Consider the following 13,869-nt stretch of genomic DNA (forward strand, 5'->3'; position numbering starts at 1 on the left):
AAAATAAAAAGAAGAAGAAAAATGGGGTGACATTGGTCATAAAGTGTAAGTTACTTAGGCTATAAATTATGTATTGCTCTTGTTCCACAAAACATGTTTCCATGAAAAGTTTCCTCTGTTGTTTCTGGATGCCCTTCTGGGTCCAATATTTGAGTTTTAGAGAAACTCGTGTCTCCACTTTGGTCAGCTCTGTCGCCTACCTACCCTGTACCAGACAACATTGATGATCATGTTGCTGAGGCCTGCTAGAAAAATCACCTCACCTGAAGAAGATTCCTAAAATCCTTTCTAGCCCAGCACCCAGCGTCAGCTAGCAGAGAAATTGCAGGGAAGGACAGAGATAGACAAATCCCTCACCTACAACATTTGAACCCAGGTCAGTGAGTTTTCCACTCCTCAGGCCATTTGCCCAAGGCCTCAGCACGCACAGCTCTTTCTGCTCACCACACTGTTTACATCCCTAATCTCGGAAGCATATGGGGGAGCACAGAGCACACCTTTACTCACCCGGTGCTCATACCCTTGGACTCTATTACCCCACAACTTTCAATGCAGCACTTGTATCTTGCCTTCCAGGAACCACTATTGCACATTTCTTACACTTGCTCTCCTGTTTCTACACCCATCGATGTTGACTGCTGCCTGGACTTGACACAGTTCTCCATCAGCTCCAGAAACAGCTGCTGAGTCATCCAACCTCCTTGGATTCCTACACAAAGAGTGCAAAAAGGCCTCCCATTTCAACTTATCACCAGTGAGTCTTGAGTCAGACTACCCAGGCTCTATGATGGCCCTGGTTATGTGGATATTTTACTTACTGGTTAGTCCAAAGTTCAAGAAGCCATAGCATGGTAGTTCCACACAGGATACATTTCCTCTTCTCTTAGAGTAGATTCTGCTTTACTAAGGTCATTCATGCCTGTATCATGGTGAGGAAGAGGTACTACTAAGGAAAGGAAAGAGAAGCTCTAAGGTTAGATAAATGGGTTGCTGTAAAAATGAAAATGAAGTATAGAGGCAAAATGCATTTGAAGGAAGCATTTACTTGACTTGCAAGAAACATTGGAATATTGTTAACTGCCTATCAATAATAAATTGCTTCGTTTTAGTCTTCAGTTTCCTAATCTGGTGCACGATGAGCCTAGATTCAATGATTACCTGTGTAGGAACTTGAGCCCCCAAATGGTGAATAAAGGATGAGTAAGAGAGATAAATGATAAATAAGAGAGGTAAAGGAAAATAAGAGAGGTAAAATAAAGACATGAATAAGAGAGGTAAAGGCTGAATAAGAGAGATAAAATAGAAACATTTAGAGGTAGAAGTGGTGGGAAGTGGAGACCATCTTGTTTTCAGCAATCAGATGATTTGAAGGATATCAATGTTAAGGTGAAAATGAAGGCTATAGAGTTTTGGAATTTGTTTCTGTTGTTCTTTGTGAGTACTTTATATATCCTGGATATCAATATTTTATCCAATGTGTTGAATGTAAATTAGTCTTAGCCTTTGTTTCTATTGATATGCAGAAACTGTTTAATTTGATGTTGTCTCATTTGTTTACATTTGATTCTGGTGCTTTTGCTAGTAACATCATATCACTGAAGATGCTCTGAGGTCAAAATTGTAGAGTAGTCTGCCTATATTTATCTTAATGCTCTTTAGACTTTCTGGTCATATCTTAAGTACTTGATCCACTTTGAATTGACTCACATAAGGGGGTGAGCAGGGTGGCATTCATATAAAAACAAATGTTAAACTTGAACTCAGATAAACATTCAAAAATAAATAATGATTGATTATGCTCAGTCTGCAAGAAAAGGTATTTTAATGCAACACAGGTATTCTTACACCTATAAATTATGTCTAACAATCTGTGTGGCAATTGGGAGAGGAAAGCAGGGTCTCTTCTTACTTCAAAATGTTTCCAAAAACATTGGAGACTTTTAAAAAATACAATTAAACAAAAATAATCGGTGCACCAGAAGAAAACATGATGTTTCATAAACTTCATGCTGAAAACTATTTTCTAAATAAGCCTGAATAATAAATACACACAAAGGAAAAATTATACATTCAACGGCAAATACAGGTTTTTGTGTATATAAATATTTTTGCACAGCAGAATAAAACAACATACATTTTAAGACAAATGGCAAACTAGCAAAAGTGTTTTCAAGGCATCTGTTAACAGTCAAAGAACCCACTTCGGCACAGTACAGAGACCTGAGTTTCCACAGTGATAGTTCTAGGACCTATTTTCTATGAAAATATAAAAGGCACCCCATGGGGATTTTCAATATATCAACCTGAAGAGAGAAAAAAATTCTTTGTAAGAAAGAATGCCTTTGGAAGATTTGAGTGAAAAAGACAAGGCTGCTCCCTGGATAAGGTCTAAGCTCCACCAAATTGATGAAGCTAATGAACCTCACACGAGCAGTGAACTGAGATTTGGGGAGTGGGTTGAAGGAAAGAGAAAAGATGAGGTGAGAAGAGATAAGTGAGCAACATGGCGAAATGCTTGAGACCAAGAAGAAAAATCAATCAGAGAATATCCTTTAGTGTCGAGACTTGACAAGAGATTGCTGGGCAAGGAACACCTAAGTAATGGTTTCAAATCGCTGCTGGCTCTCCTGTGAATTGCGGTTGCTCTAATATATCCCACACTTCACTCTTCCCATCAGTTGGAAGAGTTTGCCAGAGCATATGACTAAGTTGCTGGTGGTCAGCAAGTCCAGAGGTAACCAAGTGACCTCTATCTATATGTGAATGTTGGAAACCAAATGCCACAGGGAAGTGAAGCAAAAAGCAGGTAGTGACAATGCCTTTGAAATAGAAGCATAGAGAAGGGATAGAGTAATATGAAGCTCCTCATATCTTCGGTGTTAATGGCAATGTAATGTTTGTGATATCATACTGCGGAATAAATGGGATAGAACACTTAGAATAACTTCATGTTATTTTTACAACTATATATGAGGCGGCCAATTATTTCAAACTAAAAACGCTTAGCTAAGAAACTAAATAGAAATCAGATTTAAGGAGTACTTGGAAAAAATAAATAAATGAAAATAAAATACAAAATTGAAGCTGCTTTTTAAGTTTGTTTATTTTGGGGTCACACCTGGTGGTGTTCAGATATTACTCCTGGTTTTTAACTCAAGGATCACTCCTGGCAGGGCTTAGGGTATCACTTGGTATACTTGGGAATGGAATCCAAGATTGCTGAAAGCAAAGCAAATGCCTTATCCCCTGTACTATCACTCCAGTCCCTTAACTTGCATGTTTCTTTCTTTTTTAATTAATTAATTAATTAATTTTTAAATTAAATCACAGTGAGATACACATTACAAAGTTTTCATTATTGGATTTAAGTCATATCATATTATAATACCCATCCCTTCACCAATGTACATTTCCCCACCACCAATTTCCCCAGTATCCCTCCCGCACCCACCCCCAGCGTTTATGGTAGGCACTATACTTTTCTCTGTCTCTATCTCTGTCTCTCTTTTCTCTCCCTCTCTCTTTCCTTTTGGGCATTACTGTTTGCAATACAGATTCTAAAAGGTTATATTATATATCCTTTTACATATATATCCCTTTTATGTCCCTTTAATTTCAACACGCAGTTCTTGTCCAGTGATCATTTCTAACTATTATTGTCATACTGGTCCCTTCTCTATCCTAACTTCCCCCTGCCCCCCACACACACCTGTGCTAGCTACCAATCCATCCTCCTGACCTATGTTTTCCTTGGGTTTGGATATTAGTCTCATACTGTTTTTTTCCATATACCATAAATTAATGAATTCATTATATATCTTCCTTGTGACTCATTTCACTCATCATGATACTCTTCATGTCCATCCATTTTTAAGCAAATTTCATGACTTTGGTTTTCCTAATAACTGCATAGTACTCCATTGTGTAGGTGTACCACAGTTTCCTTTAACCAGTTGTCTTTTCTCATGCACTCAGGTTATTTCCAGAATCTGACTATTGTAAACAGTGCTTCAGTGAACATGGAAGTGCAGTGTTTGTGTTCATACTGTGTGTTTTGGGGTCAGGGCATATTTCCAGAAGTGATAATGTTGGGTTATACAGAAGATGAATTTCTGGTTTTTTGAAGAAAGTCCATATCGTTATCCAAAAAGGCTGTACCAGTCTATATTCCTACCAACAATGAATGAGAATCCTTGTCTCCCCATATCCATGCCAGCATTGCTTGTTCTTATTCTTTTGGATGTGTGCCAGTCTCTGTGGTATGAGATGATATCTCATTGTTGTTTTGATTTGCATCTTCCTGATGATTAGTGGGGTAGAACATTTTTTCATGTGCCATTTAACCATTTGATTTTCTTCTTTGAGCAAGTTTTTGTTCATTTCTTGTTCCCATTTTTTGATGGGATTGAATTATTTTTCCTGTACAGTTTTACCAGTGCCTTATATATCTTTGATATGAATCTCTTATCAGATGAGTATTTGCTGAATAATTTTTCTTCTTCCATGGTCTGTCTTTGTATCTTGGTCACCGTTCTTTACTTATGTTTCTGATACCGTTCATAATCATTCTCTAGGTGAGTGTTAACTTACACTAAGTTAAGTACCTTACTGCAAAGATCATAAAAATCAGATATGAATTGTTTTCTGACCACACCTTGGTGGTGTTTAGGGCTTACTCCTGGCTCTGTTCTCAGGAATCACTTCTGGTGGGAATAGAGGAGCGGGCATCAACTCTGGGTCAGTTGCTTGCAAGGCATACCTACTGTATTATTCTTCCCTCCCCTCATATAGAATATTTCAGCAAAAAATATTAACTAAGTTGCCTTAGATCATGTAGTATTCAAAAGATAGATCTTGCAATGAGCCCTAAGATAACCCCACAATTTAAGAAATCAGAAATCAATGTACATAAGTTCTCTAAACAAATATAATTAAATTGAAATCAAAAACAGAAAACTGGGGCTGGAGTGATAGTTTAGCAGGCAGGGAGTTTGCCTTGCATACTCGACCCTGGTTCCATTCCCAGCATCCCAGTTTCCTGAGTACTTCCATGAGTGATTCCTGAGTGCAGAGCCAAGAATAACCCCTGAGTATCATCAGCTATAACCCAAAAAGCAAAAATAAATAATAAATAAATAAATAAATAAATAAATAAATAAATAAATAACAGAAAGCTACCTGGAAGATCAATAAGTATATGCATTACCCAAGGTTCTTATGAAATACTTTGAATGAAACACAAACAAAGAAATAACATTTCAAGCTTTCTGGACTGCAACTTATAGCTAAAGCAGAGTTTAAAGAAAGCTTTCTGGCATTCAACAAGGACTTTTCCTTTTTTTTTTTTTTTATTTTTTTGTTAGTGAATCACCGTGGGGTACAGTTACATACTTACAAACTTCTGTGCTTGCATTTCAGTCATACAGTGATCGAGTACCCATCCCTCTACCAGTACCCATTCTCCACCACCAATGATCCCATTATCCCTCCCACCACCACCACCCCCTCCACTCCCACCCAACCCCGCCTCTGTGGCAGGGCATTCCCTTTTGTTCTCTCTTTCCTTTTGGGTATTGTAGTTTGCTCTAGAGGCGTTGCGTGGCCATCGTGTTTGATCTATTGTTTATATTCGGCTCCCATCTCTCAACCCAAGTTGGTCCTCCAAATACCCTTTACTTGGTGTTCCCTTCTCTATCTGAGCTGTCTTTTTCCCCAGCATTTGAGGCCGGATTCCAAGCCATGGAGTAGACCTCCTAGCCCTAATATCTACTATTCTTGGGTGTTAGTCTCCCATTCCGTTACTTTATATTCCACAGTTGAGTGCAATCTTTCTATATCTCTCCCTCTCTTTCTGACTCATTTCATGTAACATGATACTTTCCATGTTGATCCAATTTTATGCAAATTTCACGACTTCATCTTTTCTAACAGCTGAATAGTACTCCATTGTGAAGATGTACCAAAGTTTCTTTAACCAGTCATCTGTTCTTGGGCACTTAGATTTTTTTTCCAGATTTTGGCTATTGTAAACAGTACTGCAATGAACACACAAGTGCAGATGTAATTTCTACTATACTCTTTTGTGTCTCCAGGATATATTCCCAAAAGTGGTATAGCTGGGTTGAATGGGAGTTCAATTTCTAATTTTTTGAGGATCGTCCATACTGTTTTCCAAAAGGGCTGAACCAGTCAGCCTTTCCACCAGCAGTGAAGGAGACTCCCTTTCTCCCCACATCCACGCCAACACCAGTTGCTTATGTTCTTTTGAATGTGGGCCAGTCTTTGTGGTCTAAGATGATATCTCATTGTTGTTTTGATCTGCATCTCCCTGATGTTTAGTGATGAAGAGCATTTTTTCATGTGCCTTTTGGCCATTTGGATTTCTTCTTTGAGAAAGTTTCTGTTAATTTCATCGCCCCACTTTCTGATGGGGTTGATATCTTCTTTTTATAGAATTCAACTAGTGCCTTGTATGTTCTTGATATCAACCCCTTATCCATTGGGTCACTGTCACTGTCACTGTCATCCCGTTGCTCATCGATTTGTTCGAGCGGGCACCAGAAACGTCTCTCATCATGAGACTTATTGTTACTGTTTTTGGCATATCCAATATGGCATGGGTAGCTTGCCAGGTTCTGCTGTGCGGGCTCGATACTCTCCGTAGCTTGCCGGGCTCTCTGAGAAGGGCGGAGGAATCGAACACGGGTTGGCCGCATGAAAGATGAACGCCCTACTGCTGTGCTATCGCTCCATATCCTTTTCCATTCTGTTGACTGTCTTTGTATTTTGGTCACTGTTTCTTTTGAGGTGCAGAAGCTTCTTAGTTTAAGATAGTCCCTTTTGTCTCTGTTTCCACTTGCTTGGCCAATTGTGTGTCATCTTTGAATATACCTTTAGCTCAATGTCGTGAAAGGTTTTGCCAACCATGTCTTTAGTGCATTTTCCATAAATTCATTTTGATCTGATTTTAATACATGGTTTTAAATAGAGATCTGAGCCCATTTTTTTACAGTGAGTTGTACAATTTTGCCAGCAACATTTGTTAAAGAGGCTTTCCTTGCTCCACTTCACGTTTCTTGCTCCCTTATCAAAGATTAGGTGATCATATATTTGAGCGTGTGTACAAGGATATTCAACCCTGTTCCATTGGTCTGCTGCTCTGCCTTTGTTCCAGTACCATGCTGTTTTAATTATTACCACTTTGTAATAGAGTTTGAGGTTGGGGAAGGTGATGCATCCCATCTTTTTTCCCAGAATTGCTTTAACTATTCGTGGGAGTTTGTTGTTCCATATGAAGTTTATGATTGCTTGATCCACTTTTTTGAAAAATGTCATGGGTATCCTTATGGGGATCGCATTGAATCTGTACAAGGTTTTAAATAAGGTAAGTGAACTCACTTTCTACCTCAGTAAACTAGAAAAGGAAGAACAAATATAACTCAATAATATGAAAGGATTTTAATTGAAGCCAATACAATTGAAAACAGAGAACCAATTAAAAAAATCTTACCAAGATCATCTCATTACACTTTATCTTTTCCCTTATATAACTCTTATTGCATCTCTTTGTTGATACAATTTCTCTTCATTAGAGACATTGTAGTGGTTCCTTATTGAATCATAAATTAATGATTATTTCACTCAAGATCCTTCATAACCCACCACAATGAATATTTCCAAATTGAAAACCCATAATTATTAATCTATAAGTGTATGCCACTTTGCAAGTTCTTTTAAATTTAATTTGTTCTGGCATAAGAAAAATGATTCAAGAGTTAAGTCAATTGCTTGACATGCAGCAGATCTCAATTCAATCCCTGGGATCACATGGTCCCTTGAGTACAATAGTGATTCATCAGCAAAGCCATGAATAGTTCCTGAGTACCACCACATTCCACCTCATATGAACTTGCACAATTCTCAAAATTGCCTTGTGCAAATGTAATATTCTTATCTCCATTTTATAGATAAGAAAGATGAAATTAAAAATTACAACAACTATGTGCCAGATCCAGGATAACAGAAGTATTCTACTCAAACGCTATTCATTAATCATACCTTTGTGTGTGTGTATGCATGTGTGTGTTAAGAAATATAGTAAAGTAGATCATTTCCAATAGATAATAAATTTGCCTTTGCCTTAAAAGATTAAAACATGGGTGGAGCCAGAGCTGTAATATAGTAGGTAGGGTGCTTGCCTTGCATGACTGATCTGGGTTCCATTCCCAGCCCACAAAGTCCCCGAGCTTGTCAAGAGTAAATCCTGAGTACCTCCAGGTGTGGTCAAAATAAAATAGACATAGAAAGATTGCACTCATCTGTGGAATATAAAATAACAGAGTAGGAGACTAATATCCAAGAATAGTAGAAATAAGTACCAGGAGGTTGGCTCCATGGCTTGGAAGCTGGTCCCACATGCTGGGGAAAAAGGCAGCTCAGATAGAGAAGGGAACACCAAGTAAAATGTGGTTGGAGATGCCTTCGGGAAGGGAGATGCGTGCTGAAAGTAGACTAGAATCTGAACACAATGGCCACTCAATAACCCTATTGCAAACCACAACACCCAATTGGAGAGAGAGATCAAAAGGGAATGCCCTGCCACAGAGGCAGGGTGGGGTGGGGGGGGGAGATGGGATTGGGGGGTGGGAGGAATACTGAATTTATTGGTGGTGGAGAATGGGCACTGGTGGAGGGATGGGTTTGCAAACATTGTATGAGGGAAAAACAAGCTCGAAAATGTGTAAATCTGTATCTGTACCCTCATGGTGACTCACTAATTAAAGAATTAAAAAATAAAAAGTAAACAAAAAAACAAAAAAAAAGATTGAAAGACCTGTTTACCAGGTTCCTGTGATTGTGGGAGTTGGGCGATTATCCTGTAATTCTCTGGCAAAAGCATATGTGTGAATTAGCAGTTTATAATAAATATCAGGAAGTTGTAAATGCAACTAGGAAGAAATAATTGATTCTAAGAAAACTTTGGAGAACTGCCTGGGAGGTCCTTTCAATGTCTGTATTCGTGAAGGTTATAAGTGTACAGCTTTTTAGTAATGCCTTTATGATAGTAATGCTGGCCTCATAAAATTAGTTGGAAAATATCTCTTCCTTTATTTTGTGGTATAAGTATTTTTGTAGAGGTATTTTTGCTTTTCTCTGTTCATGACCCTGGAATTTCATTAGTGAGAAATTTTTCAACTATAAGCTTAATGTCAGTTATAATTTGAACTCAGGGCTTTGAATAAATAATTTTCAAAGAATATAAATTTCAGGGTTGGAGCGATAGTACAGTGGGTAGGCATTTGCCTCGCACTTGACCAACCCGGGTTCAATTCCCAGCATCCCATATGGTTCCCCAAGTAACTCCTGAATGCAGAGCCAGGAGTAATCCCTGAGCATCGCTGGGTCACCCAAAAAGAAAGAAAACGAATATCAATTTCAGGAACTAGAGCAATTGGGCAGCAAGTAAGGCATTTACCTTGCTTGCAGATGACCCAAGTTTGCTCCCCTGGACCTCATATGCATCCCAAGACTAAAAATTATCCCTGAATACAGAGCCAGGAGTAAGCCCTGAGTACCACTGGGTGTGGCCAAAAATACTCAAATAAATATCAATTTCAAAAATATGTTTCTTGTTACTTCAGTGTGATGGTTTGTATTTTTAAAAATGTTTCTATTTTTGACTAAGGTGTTGAATTTTTTGCCATGAAATTCTTTACAATAATTATTTTCTAAATATTCTGCTACTTCAGGTTTATACTTTGTATTTCTGAGGTACAGGGATATGTTATCCATTGGCTTATTCAATTAGTTTTCATTTAAATGCAATAATGAAAAATAATACTTCAGTGTTTAAAAATTGAACAGATACAGGTAAATGTATGTGTCTCATCTTGTTTAGAAACAAGCCCAACCCTCTCCTCAATAACCCATTCGTAATAAGCAGGTACGTGAGTAGCACATACCTTGTATGCATCTATGTAAATGTTTCCCTTGAGTTTTTCATTTCCATTCTAAGTATCAGGTTTAATTTATAAACAAAATCAGTAGGAAAACAGAAATTTCCAGAATTCTTAACTAACAGCTGACTTAGCCTTCTCCTGAGGAACCTAATAGAGATGAATACTAGGTGAATATTTGCAGCAAAAACGTTGCTACTCAGATAGGACTAATGTTTTCTAAATGCGTTTAGGCAGAGGAGCCAGGGAATATTGGGTTAATTGTGGCAGTATCAATTTAGTTCTTCATTATCTGGGTTTTAGGTCATCCTTATCTGACAATATTTGAACTATTGCCAATTTCAGAAAGGCTAAACTCAATGAATTTGCTATATTATATGGTTATTTTTGACTTTCTGTATTTAAAATTTTTTTGATCTATCATAAGTAGAAAAAAGTAAAATTTATTAGTTCTCTATTCTGTTTTCGTTCATTTTTCATTTCTTATTTTTCTGAATTTACAATAGTTCTTCATTGTGAATTATAGTCTTTATCATTACCTACTATCCACTTTGTTTATATCTTTTTTTTTGTTATTAGAGCTTTCTAGACAGTAATTTTACAAACCTACCTTAATTCCATTTGCATTTTCCTGATATATCACTAGCTTTTCTAGTAAAAATATTTCCTCTGTGTTTCTCATTATTCATCTATAATCTTTAAATAATCCCCATCTTTTTTCACACTTAAATTTAGTATTTCTTAGTGTATCATTACAATATTTATAACACATATTACATTTTATAATCATACTCTCCAGTTATTCAACTTTGTCTCATGTCAGTCACTTAATTCTATCAGTTTTTTCCCTTTCTTCCCTTCCTCTCCATTCCATCCTTTTCGCTCTCCTTTCTTATTCCTCTCCTTCTCACCTCCTTTTCCTCCACAGATTTAGGATTTGTTAGCCTGAACTCTATTGTATCATATTTTGTTTTGGTTTAGGTTTTGTGAGACTGCTAGTCACTACAGACCTTGATTCTTGGATGCTGAAGACCTGTCTTCCTTATACCTGAGTAGCAGCTGGGCTACATATAAATGTCACGAGTCACTTTCATTTCTAAGCACTTTGTGGACATTGTTCCAAAACCTTTCAAAATGAATGCTTTAAAAAGTCATGGGAATACCCTAAACTTCTCCCCTTAGAGATAGAGAGACAGTCCTCTTGATTTGTTCCTGTTTGTCTTAAAATTATCTTTATTAATATATTTTAATAAAAATCGGTTTGTTTTTATGTGTTCCTTTTGTCATGAGTAGAGCAGCATCTTTCTTTTTTTAATTTCTGAATATCTTAAATATTATTTAAAGAGTTTTTGTAAACTTTTCCCTTTCCAATCACAATTATCAAATATGAATATTCCTTACCTCTCATCATTTTGAATGGTTTTTTGTGTAATCATCTGTGAATTTTTTTCTGATTTTTTCTCCATATCCCAAACTTATTTATTTTTAGTTTAAAATACCACGCACCACCCAAGTCCTAACCCTTCTCCAATATCTTTATACTACTCTACCTCACCTCTTCATTCCTCCAACCCCTAAATTTACCCCCATGTCACAGAATGACTGTAGCCATGTACATAATAAATATAGTAAAGTCACACCCATATATGTATATATATAAGCATATATACATATACACATGTATATGCCAACACTAGTAGTGCTCAGAGTTTACTCCTGGATATTTGCTGAGGAATCACTCCTGGCAGGTTGAGGGAACCATCTGGGGAGTAGGGATCAAACCAAGTCAGCAAAACGCAAGCCCCTTATCTGCTGTGCTATCTCTTCAGTGTTTGTATTTTAATAAAGATACAGTTAGTTTCATGATAATTTGCAATTTTTATACTATTATGATCTTTATTTTGAGGTGTTAGACTTTTCATTTCTCTCTTTTTAGAAAGGATTACATTTTCATTCATTGGTTTGAATGAGTCATTAAATGAGAGTTATTTATTATATGTATTCCTTTAAGCTTTGACATAGTTCTTTTCCAGTAAGTTTTATCTTTATGACCCTTTTCTTTTAATAGAGATAAAACTTGGTAATTCTCAGCATGGTGTTACAGACCTAAAGATTCTAAGTTGTGCCATGTGATGCAGTACTGCTCGGACCCCACAGTGCTAGGTGTGCCACCAACCCTCTATCAGACAGTGTTCCCAGGTCATGTGGTGCTGGGGTTCACACTCCAGACCTCACACAGGCACTTCAGCCCATTGAGCAATATCCTTGGCTCAGCTCTTGCTTCTCCTCTTCTAATTCTATGGCTGGCAAGCTACCTGTGGTGTATATGTTATGCCAAAAACAGTAACAAGTCTCACAATGGAGACGTTACTGGTGCCTGCCAGAGCAAATCGATGAACAACGGGACGACAGTGCTACAGTGAGAGTGCTACAATTCTATGGCTGCTTTTGGAGTAAATTTACAATGTTCATCTACCTTATGATAATTTTTTGTGTGTTGTGAGTTATCTATTTGCAAGATAGTATACCAGGGAGGAGCAAAAGATTGAACTTGAGTCGCTGGAAATCTGAATTTTGAGCTCCAGACTTCTGAGCACTCTCAAATCCCTTTCCACGGAGTTGCAGTGGATCTTTTCTACCAGCTTCAATTCTACACAAGGTGGTTTCAGCGTCATTCTCTGAAGCTTTGATAAGAACAGAATCTTTGAGGTAGCGTTTTCTACCTGTCCTATGGAATCCATGTTAAAACATCTGCTTCTTTCAGAGATGCAATCACAATGAAGCTCTTTATGGACTCCTTTCTAACTTTCATTTTATCCAACAGGCCCATTCAAATCTCCTAAAGGCTATCATGGAACTCACCTTTTTTTCAAAAGTGTTTTTCTGCCTGCTTTGGAGAAGTCTTTCTACCTCCACTGTGCTATATAGGTTTAAAGAGAAAAGCAACTCCCCAACATCCGTTGTTACATGCCCCAACTACTACTTAGCCATTCATATTGCTATATTTGAGGGTTTCTTAATGCTTTGGGGAACTGATTTTAACAAAATAGCAAATGACAGAAAACAATGCAAGAATAAAATATTTAGAATACGATGAAAATTATATAAAATGTAATCATGGTCATTATTTATGAATGGCAGAATTATAGAAACTACTATTTTTTGTAGTTTTTTTAAGAATTTTATTTTATTGAATCACCATGTGGAAAATTACAATGCTTTCAGGCTTAAGTCTCAGTTATACAATGCTGAAACAACCATCCCTTCACCAGTGCCCATATCCAAAACAAAACAAAACAAAACAAAAACAGTACACCTCTCATCCCGCCCCCCCTGCACCCGCCCCCCCCACCTTGTAACTGATAAACTTCACTTTACTTTCTATTTACTTTGGTTACATTCAATTTTTCAACACAAACCTCACTCTTATTGTTAGGAGTACCCCACTAGAGTCAGACCTGTTGTGGAGAGATATGAGGTTTTGGATTTCTGTACTTTAGCAACTAAGTACAGGGAGATTTCTTCCAGATATTGGATCATTGCAAGCTTGTAAACCCCATCTGTGGTCGTCTTAGTATGGCGGTCACCACGCCCTTCACCCCTGGCAAGGAAGAGGCGAGAGAGAGAAATACCTTTCCCCTCCTGGGCAGGCATGGGGCCTCGGCTTAGTTCTCAGTCTGGAGACATTCTGCGAGGAGCTGCCCGTGCCAAAAAATTTAGCTGATGTCTGGAGTCACGCTCCTGCCACTGCGGAGAGGCCGCACACACGTGCAGCCCCCGGGATCACATGTTGGCGGCCTATTTTTTTTTGTATTTTTAACTTTCTTCAAAACCTATATAATGGTTTCTATAATCATGAAAATGCAGTGCATTTTACAAAGATTTTAGTCTCTTGTTTAAGAAAATTCTACCT

General features: G+C 37.6%; 1 pseudogene; it reads right to left on the reverse strand.

Moving 5' to 3' along the window:
* Window positions 1–12,631, reverse strand: part of LOC101556621 (SAP domain-containing ribonucleoprotein-like) — a 30,509-nt pseudogene extending 17,878 nt beyond the window's left edge.
* Window positions 12,632–13,869: the final 1,238 nt, after the last annotated feature.

This window comes from Sorex araneus, chromosome X, assembly GCF_027595985.1.
Source record: "Sorex araneus isolate mSorAra2 chromosome X, mSorAra2.pri, whole genome shotgun sequence".
Classification (NCBI taxonomy): domain Eukaryota; kingdom Metazoa; phylum Chordata; class Mammalia; order Eulipotyphla; family Soricidae; genus Sorex; species Sorex araneus.